This window comes from Vombatus ursinus, unplaced genomic scaffold, assembly GCF_900497805.2.
Source record: "Vombatus ursinus unplaced genomic scaffold, bare-nosed wombat genome assembly UNPS02014935.1, whole genome shotgun sequence".
Taxonomy (NCBI): Eukaryota; Metazoa; Chordata; class Mammalia; order Diprotodontia; family Vombatidae; genus Vombatus; species Vombatus ursinus.
The window spans coordinates 1,043,701-1,054,765 of NW_020954713.1; the positions used below are offsets into that span (position 1 = coordinate 1,043,701).

General features: G+C 47.7%; 1 protein-coding gene across 1 annotated transcript in view; it reads left to right on the top strand.

The window, feature by feature from the left end:
• The first annotated feature begins 2,018 nt into the window (after positions 1 to 2,018).
• LOC114029638 (ceramide synthase 4-like) overlaps positions 2,019 to 11,065 on the top strand; it is a 48,926-nt gene continuing 39,879 nt past the window's right edge. The window contains exon 1 of the mRNA XM_027844191.1: positions 2,019 to 2,711. The gene's annotated coding sequence lies outside the window, so the exon portion shown is untranslated. The remainder of the gene's footprint in view (positions 2,712 to 11,065) is intronic.

An 11,065-nucleotide genomic window follows, 5' to 3' on the forward strand; every position in this document is an offset into this window, starting at 1 on the left:
ATCTCCAGCCTCTGGTCTTCATACATAGAGAGGACAGTCTCAAGTGCCAGACACTTACCTATGCCCTAACAACACATAGAAACTTCCTGGCTATGGTAAGATGGGAGAGAAGAAAAAGAGGGGAGCCTGAGAACAAAAAGAGGTTGAGATTCATGTCCCCCATAAAAACACTGACCTTCCTCCACTATCCTTCTACCCACTAACTCTAAGGATTATTAGGATTTAGAGCTGGAAGGGACTTTAGGCATCAACTCGTTCAACCCTTTGAGAAAGATTGAATTGATTGAAGGGAAAAACTAAGGATGGGAGAAGGAAGGTGACTTGACCAAGGTCAAAGCTAGTAAATGGCAGGAGGACTTAAATTCTTCTGACTAACCGTGTTGTCACCTCCACCGAAGCCCGGAGATGAATGGGAACCCAATAAGTAAGAGCTGAAACTCAAACCCAGATCTTATTTTAATTCAGATGCTCTTTTCACTATTGATTGTGTAGTGGTCACCCACCCTCCTCTCCATGACCCCATGGCAAAAAGACCCAAATTCCTCACTCAGCCAGGAGACGGAAACCTCTAGAGATTTTCCTGTCTGACCCCATTATCTATGTAATCTGTTCTCTCCCAGCTCCCAGAACAGACCTCGACCCTGCCCTGGAGGTGTGCAGGCCACGTGCATTCCTGCCAGGGCCATGTTCCCTCCAGGCCCCACCTCTCAGTTTACAATTTACCTAAATCTGGTCCCTTCCTGGGAACCCCAGGCGTTGGGCACTCCTCCCTTCTCTGCAATCTTTATAGTCTGTGAGCACATCTCTGCACCCTGCCCAACTCAGATTCATTGAAAGTCAGGTGGCATAACTGGAAGACATCTGAGTCCAACCTCTCACAGTACCGAGAAAATTATCTTTTAATGATTCTTTTATCTCCACCTGTGGGCTCTCATTTTTTTTTTCAATGAGGGCCTACAAGTCAGGGACAGGTCTCCTTTGGTCCTTCTGTCTCCCTCCCTGTCTGGAAGCCTAGCACACAGCAGGGCTCAACAGAGGCGGCCCACCTAGGCAACGGGCCGGCTCTTTTCAATTTAATTTAACAAAACATTTATTCTACACCTGTTACCGTGTGCACTGTGTTAGTGACAGAGACCCGAGGTTGGGGCCGGCAGAAGCCAAATTTCAGAATCATGCCCCTGCCGGAAATGGAGATGGGGTGGGGGTGGGGAGAGGGACTTACACTCAGAGAAGACAGCGTTTCTGTGTCTGCATGTCTGGTTTGTAAACAACGGAGGCAGACAACGGTTTGCTGGCTCCAGATGCTCACTCCAAAGTTCAAAGAACGATAAGAAAGGAAAAGATAGGAGAGATCGGGCCTCGGCCAAACAGATTGTCAATATGAGGGTGTGCGCGTGTATGCATCTAACTGTAGCGGGGAAGATTGTGAGGGGCCGCGAGCCTGTGTCTGGAAAGGCCTTGCACAGGTGGGAGGGCGATGTAGCATATAGCGCTTTGTCTGTGGACCGGAGCTCAGGAGCCTGGGGCCCACCGGTGTCTCTGGTCTCTAAAAAGAGACAAGTCCAGGGGAGGTTGGCAGTATGCCCCCATGTTTCTTTTCCTGTGTACAGGGATGGAGGAGAAGGGATCTTATGTGGAGGGTAGTGGCTTCGGGGAGGCCAGGTTGGTGGAGGAGGGGTGAAGCAGGGTCCAGGCTCCCGGAAGCTGCAGGAGGTACCCTGGAAGCCAGAGAAGGCGGGCAAGGAATGGGGGGGCCTCGGGGCAGGGCTCTCCGCCAGCGTCCCGCCCAGCGATGTGAGTGGAGGGGGCCCCGAGGCCGGGCCGGACGGGGAGGGGCTGGGCGAGACGGGGCGGGGCCGAGGTTAGTCGGCGGCGAAGCTCCAGCCCCGAGCTCCAGGAGGCTCGAGCGCGCCACCTCCTAAGGACCCGGGCAGGCTCCTCCTCCCCATTCCCCCCTCCCCGCCCCTTTCCTCCTCCAGCACCTGCTCAGGCTGCCTCAGCTTCGCGTGCCCCACCCCCTCCGCTCCCAGCCACCGCCCGAGCCCCGCCAGGGCTCTGCGAGGGGCTATCCCCTATAGCCCTCAGCTCCCCCCTATTCCAGGCTCCATCACACCCTGAACCTCATCTAGGTTCTTCCTTACCCCCCCCATCGGCACCTCCAGACCCTCCGCCCCCAGCCCGCTCCCTAGCATCCTACCTAATCCCGGCACCCCCGCCCTCTCCCTGCGCCCCCGCCTTCCCAGACTGCCCCCCGCCAACTCCTCTGAGCCTCCTCCTCTGTCATCCAGGGCCCTGCTCCCTCCAGAATCCCCTCTGGGTCCCCCTCATCGCCCCCTGGGTCCAAGACTCGGTTGCTCTGAGCCCCCAGACCATTGCGGATTTTCCAGCCCTTCCCCCTGCCTTCCAGTAACACCGCTTTTCGCCCCCCGCCCTTTCCTCCAAGCTCCCCCTCCACCTCCCCAGCCCAGGTCCCGCCCTAGCCCCTCCTTCTCGCTCTCGGAACTGAGTCCTGGCTGCCGGGGGTGGGAGGAGAGGGGAGGGGAGGCGCGTGTCCGATGACCCGTCCCGTTGCTGCCTCGGCTAGGGAGCATCCAGGGCAGCCACGTCTGCCTCGGCGGCAGCGACTCGGAAACCTCCACCACCTAAGTACGGCTGCCCGCGGGGAGCGTCTGTCCTAACAGCTGTTTTGTCTGTCTGTGCCGCAGCTGCAGGTAAGCACGGTATCTCCAGTCCCTATAACCTCTGCCCGCCGGGATAACCAACCCCGATCTTTGAGGGGCTGCTGCGACTCACAGCCACACAGTCGGCCCTTTCCCTCTCCAGCCCCAGCGCCTAGTGCCTATGCTGCCCATGCCCCTAGCCACAGGGGATTTCCAGGGCCCTTAAAGGCCTCTCCTCACAGTGGCAAACACACACACAACCCCTTTTCGCTGTTATATTCTTGTGGCTCCCAGATGACCCTCATTCCCATCATGTAACTCCTCGTCTGTGCCTCATACACCCACTCTTCTGTCACAGCGCCCATATCATATTTACCCCCGTGTAAAATGTACGTACACTTTCTCACCCTTGTGCATGCATGTCAGGTATCCCATAGAGCACCCTCAGATTACACACACACACACACACACACACACCCTCCCTATGTCATGTCACCGACCACTCTGTGCTTCTCAAGCACACATGCTCCTAGGAACACTAACTGGCCTAGGTTTGTTCCCAGTTCACAAACCTAACCTGAATCTGGCAAAATTCCTGGAGAATTTCCCACTTGTGGAAGGAATAAGGGAGGGACATGGGACTCAGCTCCCCACCTAGGTTGGGCTCTGAGGCAGGAGTGTTCATTTGGAGGGGAAATTGGGCACATTGATGCCAGCATATGCCAGGCAAGTCTGAGCTGCTGCTGCCTTGGGGGTGAGGAGGTTGAGGAAGCCTGGGAAAGGACCAAGCTGGGCCAGTCCACTGTACCCTCTGTGAGCATTAAAGGGGGGCCCTGTACTTGGCGTTGCTAAAGCCCTGTTTACTCTGAGCTCTCCCTGCACCAAGCCTAGGCTTCAGTCCCTGGCAGGAGAAATTTAAGGCAGCCCTGGCCTGTGACTCATCTTACATCTCACTCAGGCCCATGGAAGAGAGTCCAGTTAGTTGATGCTTTCGCGTCCATCCAGAATCCCTCCTCCCACCTCAACCTCTCTATCCCCAGTGACTCAGGGCAGGATTTCCCTGGGTCCTCCCATTCATTCACATGATAATTATAACCAGAGTGATTTCTCTAAGGATTACAAAGCACTTTCCTCTCAACAACCCTAAGAGGTAGATCATGCAAGTACTCCCATTTTATAGATAATGTTACCAAGGCTCAGAAAGTGATTTTTCCTGGGTCATACAACTATTAAGTGAACGTCAGAGCCAAAATTTGAACACAGATCTCCTATAGTTGCAATGAGTTGTCCACTGCCATACCTAACTTCAAAGATGAAACCATATATAACTGCAGGAGTCTCTCATCTTGAATACCTACCCTTCTTCCTTGACCTTGAATAGGACCCTCCTTCCCCAAACTTTCCTGAAATACTTTGTCCCCATCTCTTCTTCATTCCCATCATGTTCTTCCTTTGTAGAATCATAGGAGCTTTAGGTGTCATCTTCATTTTAATGTGAGCAAACTGAGGCCCAGAGAGGTCAATCAACCTGCCCAAAGTTACACAGGCAGTACAACTGTAGAATCAGGATTTGAACCCAGGCCCTCTGACTGTAAAGTCAGTATTTTTCCCACTGCACTGAAGTCACAAGATTCCAAACAGTATCTCTGAGAATGTTGTGGAGTCTAATGACTATCGAAGGCTGGCAAACCTAGAGATAGATATACAACAAAGATTGGTCAAAGGCGCAATTAAGAAGAGCTATCACTTAGAAAAGAGTTAAAAATAGTATCCCCTTCAAATTGCAAGAATAGATGTCCTGCAAAAAGGGTCTGAGAGCCTATGGTCCACCAAGATGCAAAAAAAAACAAAGACGGTCCGACCCTTCAAGAATAGCTCAGGTGTTCCCTGTTGGAGCTTTCTGGAATTCTTTTTCTAACTAGGCCCATAATCCATCCAGTTTTGTTTTCGGGGGTGAAATTCACCCATCGCTGAAGTCCTAGTTTACCATTATCGGAAGAAGTTGCTGACAGAGAAGAAAAACCCCACATGTTTGGTGGTAGGAATCAGAAAAACTGGCTAGGAGAGTGACCTGGAAACTGTCGGCTTCAATCCTTTTCTCCAAATACAGCCCGAACCAGTGGAGATTAGTGATTAAGTCTGTGGACATCAGTTTACCACACTTGGAAGGGCTTTGTTGTGAGACAAAAACCAAACTGAAACTATGCTGTCCCTGTCCCCTGGGAGTTTCTATTCTGCTACGGTGAATTTGAAAGCCTCTTCACCCTAATTTAACTTCTGAATGATTTTATTGCTCCTGGGCTACCTCTTCAGGTTATTTTCTTACCTTAGATTATTGCTGGAAGGATATTGGAGACCAGCCCTCTGATTTCACTATTCTTACTAAGCCCCACAGAGCGGCTTAGCCAGGATTGGACTATGAGGTGTTTTGGACTGCAAATTCAGAGCCATTGCAGAATTACAGAATCTCTGAAGTTAGAAAGGAGTCTCAGGTACCATCTAGGTAGATGGGTACCCAAATAGGAATTACCTCTACAAACTACAAATCATCTTGCAGAGCATTGAGGCATCTGGGTAGCCAGCTAGAGGACTGAGCTTGAATTCAGGAAGTTCTGAGTGCCTCAGGCATGTGCTATCTGTGTGACCCTGAGCAAGTCATTTAACCTGTCAGGCCTCAGTTTCACCCTCTGTGAAAAGGGGATAATCATAGGAACCTATATCTCACAGGGCTGTTGTGAGGATTATTTGAAGTAACAGGTAAAGTGCTTTGCAGACCTTAAAGTGTTATATAAATGTGACCTTTTATTATTATATATTATCATTATTGTTATTGTTATTATACATTATTATTATTGGGGGGGGGGGGTTTGCTGTGAGCTACTCCCTCCCAAGTCTACCCATTTCACTTTTGGACAGCTCGAATGTTTAGCTGGGGCCAAACAGAACAAGGCTGATCCAAATTCCATATGACAGCCTTTCAAACATTCCTTGCTGGTGGCTATCATATTCTTTCTAGACTATTGTCTAATGTCAGATGACTTCAGTTCTATTCCAAATTCCATCAACATCCTCTCCTTTCTGAATTCTTTGAATTCTATTCATCTACGTATGACTCATCCCCCTGGGTATATGTCATTCTCCCCTCTCCGCCATGGAATATAAGCTCCTTGAAGGCAGAGATTGGGTTTTTTTAATTAGCTTCATATTCCTACCTGGCACTTAATCAATAATTGAGTAATTAATGTTGAATGAATGAAGACTGGGTAAAACAGGTGGGGAGTAATAATGATGACTGCCATTTCTATTTGCTTTTTACATTTCAAAAAACAATCCTGTGAGGTAGGGAGCGATAGTGTGATTATATCCAGCTTACAGATCAAGGGAACTAGGACCCAAAGAAGGGACGTAAGAATAGTCATCCAGTTTAGCAGACCCAGAGTCAGAACTGGAACCCAGGACTTTTTGCACTATACAGCTTCGCCTCTTGGGGAAAGAAACAATTCCCCATAGTTCATGTCCAGGGGGAGGTGGCCTGCCCCTCCTGATGTCTCCTCTCTTGCCCCTTGAGCCAAGGAAGGCCCCCAGGGACCACTGATAGGAGTTATGCTGGGTCAGTTCTCAGATTCCTCATGGCTTCCCCAGGGAGGATGGGGTGAAAAATAAATCACTTTTCCTGGGAAGAGATAGAGGATAAAAGCAAGAAACTTCTGGGTTCTTGGGGCACTTAAAGAACTAGAAGGTGTGGTCGCCAAACCATAGCCAACTGGTATTTAAAAGAGGAGAATGAGAGCAGTGCCACCCACCAGACTGGAAAAAGGCAAATGACCCAATTTAAAAAAAAAAAAAAAAAGAAGAGAGTCTGCAAATTATATGTCACTGAGCTGGACTTCCATTCCTGGGAAAATTCTAGAATGGATCATTAAAGAGCTGATTAGTAAGCATCTAAGAAAAGAAGCTGTGATTACAAAGGGCTGGCACATCTTTATCAAGAACAAGTCATGCTTGAGATAAAGTGATTTATCCACTTAAAGCCAGGAAGACCTGCCTTCAAATCCCACTTCTGACATATACTCACTGTGTCACCCTGGACAAGTCACTTTCCCTCTCTCTCAGAGTGCCCTCATCAGGAAGATGATGGAATTAGACTTAATGGCCTCAAAGTTCCTTCTAGCTTTAAATTAGTAATCCTATCATCCTAAATCACTTAACCTCTAGGTGGCCAGACAACTCTCTAAGATTATAAGTTACAGACTAATTGTCAGATATGACCTAGCATGGTGGGGAGGGGGTGTAAGAATGGAGAAGGATCTATACCAGGACTACTCCTGCATCAAAGATCTGTCCTGTTTACTATTTTTATTAATACCTTGCATAAAAGGAAAGATAGCATGTTTATCAAATCTTCAAATGGCACAAAACCAGGGAGGATAGCTAATACGCTGGATGGCAGCTTTAGGATTCATAAAGATCATGAGAAGTGAGATTATTGAGCTCTATTTAATTAATAAAATGACATTCAAGATGGATAATTGCAAAATCTTACTCATGATATCAGAAAAGGAATTTCACAAGTACAAGATGAGGGAGGCATGGCTGGTTTCATAGGAAATATCTGGGAGTCTTAGTGAACCACAAGCTCAATATGAGGGAACCATGTGATGTGATAAGTAGAGCATTGGTCTTGGACTCAGGAAGACCTGAGTTCAAATCTGGCCCCAGACAATTACTAGCAGTATAATTCTGGTCAAGTTATTTAATCTCTGCCTGCTTCAGTTTCTTCTACTGTAAAATGGGGATAATAGTAGCACCTTCCCCTAGGGCTGTGAGGATCAAATGAGATCATATTTGTAAAGCACTTAGAACAGTGCCTGCCACTTACACAGTAAGCACTATATAAATGTTAGCTGTTAGCTCTGACTATTATATATATAGTCTCAGACTTCATTAAGATAGGCATAACTTCCAAGAATCAGGATATTCTGGTCTTCTACTCAGATCAGAACTCATCTGGAGCATTGTGTTTAGTTTTGGAGGCCACAATTTAAGAAGGACTTTATGGTCTAGCTAACTTTAAGAGGGGGGCAACCAGGATGGTCAAGGGCCTTGAGTCCATGTCATGTTAATGGGTTGAAGGGACTGGGAATATTTACCCCGGAAAAGAGAAAGTTCAAAGAGAGACATTTTAACTGTCAAAAGTATTTAAAATGCTTTCATGTAGGAGACAGATCCACTTTGTTCTATTTGGACCTGGGGGCAGAACTGGGAATAACAGTGATATATTTGGGTGTATAGAGGTATATTTAGGTTTGATATCAGGGAAACTCGACTGACTATGAGATCGTCTGTAAGTGAATGGGTTCAGGCAGTGGTAGGTTTTGCCCAATTTGGCACATCCTGGATGGTCCCTTACTGTAGTGAGCATTGGACCTCTGAGGTTCCTTCTAGCTCTAAAATTCTGGGATTCCTTGAGGCTAGTTAGAGGCATACTTACTGCAGCAGCAGAAAAGTTGGAGCCTCAAGGAAGGGAGGAGACCAGCCCCAGTCAGGTGACTAGATAGAACAGGGCCCAGACCACCTGTGAATGCTACCCTCTTGAGCTGGTGCCTCTAACCCCACCCTGCCCACTTATAAAAATGACTTGACAATAAGGAGCAGCCTAGTACAAACTGAGGCCATAAATAGTAGTAATTATAACTGAGGCTTTTTTTTTAAGGTTTGCAAAATTGCTTTCCCCACCGTTATCTCTTTTGATGTTTAAAACTACCCTGGGAGATGATTGCTGCAGTTATTTTTCCCCATTTTATAGGTGAAGAAATTGTGGGTGATGGAGGGTATAAAGTACCTATTTAAGAGGCACTGTGGGAGTCCTTGGGGATGCAGACAAAAGCAGAACAATTCCTGCCCTCCAGGAGCTTATGTTCTATTGGAGACAATGCCTGCACATATTCATACACATGTGCATGTGTGTGTGTGTGTACATATATATATATATATATACACATATGTATATAGGTTGTTTATAGATGTTTGTCCTTCGTTCTAGAAGAGGACCATTGAAAAGGTGATGCCATGACTTGAGAGTGAATTGGATTTAAGTGAGGGAGGGCTGTGCAAAGTCACCAGCTTCACTTTCTCCTCTGGAACCATCTGGGTAAGATATGGATCAGGATGACTGGAGATGGCCACCACTTGTACTTGTCTGTATATGTATTTATGTATAGCTTTATACAAAATAGATACATCCTCCCACTGGGAGAATCAAGAAAGGCTCCATGTAGAAGGAGACATTTAAGCCAAACTTTAAGGAAGCTGGGGAGTCTAAGATGTAGTCATGGAGGAAAGTATACATTCCAGGCATGGGGGACAACCATGGCAGTCACAGAGATGGGAGATAGAGCACCACCCTGAGTGTGAGAAACAATGTGTTGGGCAGAATCTGAAACCACATCTTCCCGACACCAAGCCCAGTACTGTATCCAGGCACAGGTGCTGAGTCTGATACAGATCATCAGAGAGGACTGTGGGAGGAAGAGAGGGGACAATAGATTGGCCAAGAAGGGGGATAGGTCGCAGGCCTTGGGATTTAAAGCTGGGAAGAGTTTTAAGGTTCACTGAGTCCAGCCTCCTCGTTTTACAGAGGAGGAAGCTGAGACCCAGAGAGTGTATGTCACTAGGAAGGAACAGAATCTGGTCTCCTTGATTTAAACCTGTGTCCTCTGAATCCAGATCTGGCTCTCCTTCTATACTAGCAAGGAGAAAACTGAAGGAGGTGTAGGAGGTTGGAGGATGCAAAATCTGAGTTGAAACTAATTAGGCACTGGGAAGAATGTGGTTTCCAGTTTTTTCTGAGAAGCAGTATGGTGTAGTAAAAAAGAAGACTGGAAATGAAATCTGGAGCCTTGAGTCTAATTTCTTCCTGACCATTTGCTAGCTTTGTGCTTGGGAAACTCAAGGCAATTAACTGTTAGAGGCAGCTAGAAGTTGGAGTGGATAGAGTGCTGGGTATAGAGTCAGGAAGACTTGAGTTCAAGTCTGGTCTTGGATACTTCCTATCTGTGTGTCCCTGGGCAAGTCATTTAATCGCTGCCTGCCTCAGTTTTCTCAACTGTAAAATGGGGATATTAATAGCACCTACCTCCCAGGATTGTGTTTGTGAGGATCAAGTGAGATATTTGTAAAGTACTTTGCAAACCTTAATGTGCTATGTAAACACTAGCTGTATAAAGTTATTTCCTTCCTCAGAACCTTAATTTTTTCACCTGTAAAGATGGAGAGAGACATTGGGACAACCAGGGTTTAGGAGAAGGAGCACTAGATTTGAAGTTGTGGCTGAGCCTCCATTTCTCCCATTTGTAAATGGAGAGGGGTTGAACTAGATGAACCCTAAAGTGCTTTCGGACTCTAAATCCCATACATAATACTGGGATAATCCTTGCCCTAGCTCCCCTACCACCAGAAATATGAGCTGTTGTTTTTGTTGTTTTGCTGTGCCTAACAAGAAAGGCTCAGAAGTATTTTGAGATATACCCGGAGGTGGAGGGGAGGAGGGGAGCAGATAAGGGGTGGCCCTGGACTTCCCCTGTAGAGTGTGGACAGGCAGAAATGCTAAGCAGCCACAACCTTCCCTCTTTCTCTTATGTGGGCCCCACGGGCCTGCTTCCAAGCTCCAGTCTAATCTCCTGAGCTGAGATCAAGATACTCTAGTTTCTAAGCCCCAAGCTAGGCCCAGGCAGGGAGGTGGGAGGGAGGAGGTGGTGAGGGGGTGCTGAGAGAAATGGTCTCCTGAATCCCAGGTCTTCCTCAGTTCCCTGGGGGATAACAGCGGGAGGGCCCTGATTTGCCAGTGGCCTCTCTCTCTCTTACTCCTGCAAAATCAGGTTCCACCTCTCTCTCCTTCCTTGTCCCATCCCTCAGCAAGCACCTACTGCTGGTAGGGGAGATGGGAGCTCACAGTCTGCTTGGGGAGATGGTATATGAGACATCCACTCAGTCCGGTTCAACAACCTGCTATGTATGAGACCATGCTAGGGACTGAGAAAACCAAAAGACAAAATTGAAAAGACATCTGGTCTTATTGAGTTACTGGGATATACAGCACACAGACAGATAAGTAATCACGATAATTTGAGGAGGGACAGAGCACAAATAACCAGGGACCTCTGCCTTCCCATAGTTCCTGGTACCTGACTTGAGCTTTGGAGGATGGTGTTAGAGGCTGAACTAAAGGAAACAGGATCTTGGTGTGCTGGAGAAGATAAGGAGACCTAGCTGAAGGACCTCAGAGCAAGGTGGTGCTTGAGCTGAACACTGGAGTATGAGGAGGATTTGGGGAGGGGAAGCTCAAGGCACTGAGACAACACACACACACACACACACACACACACACACACACACACACACACACA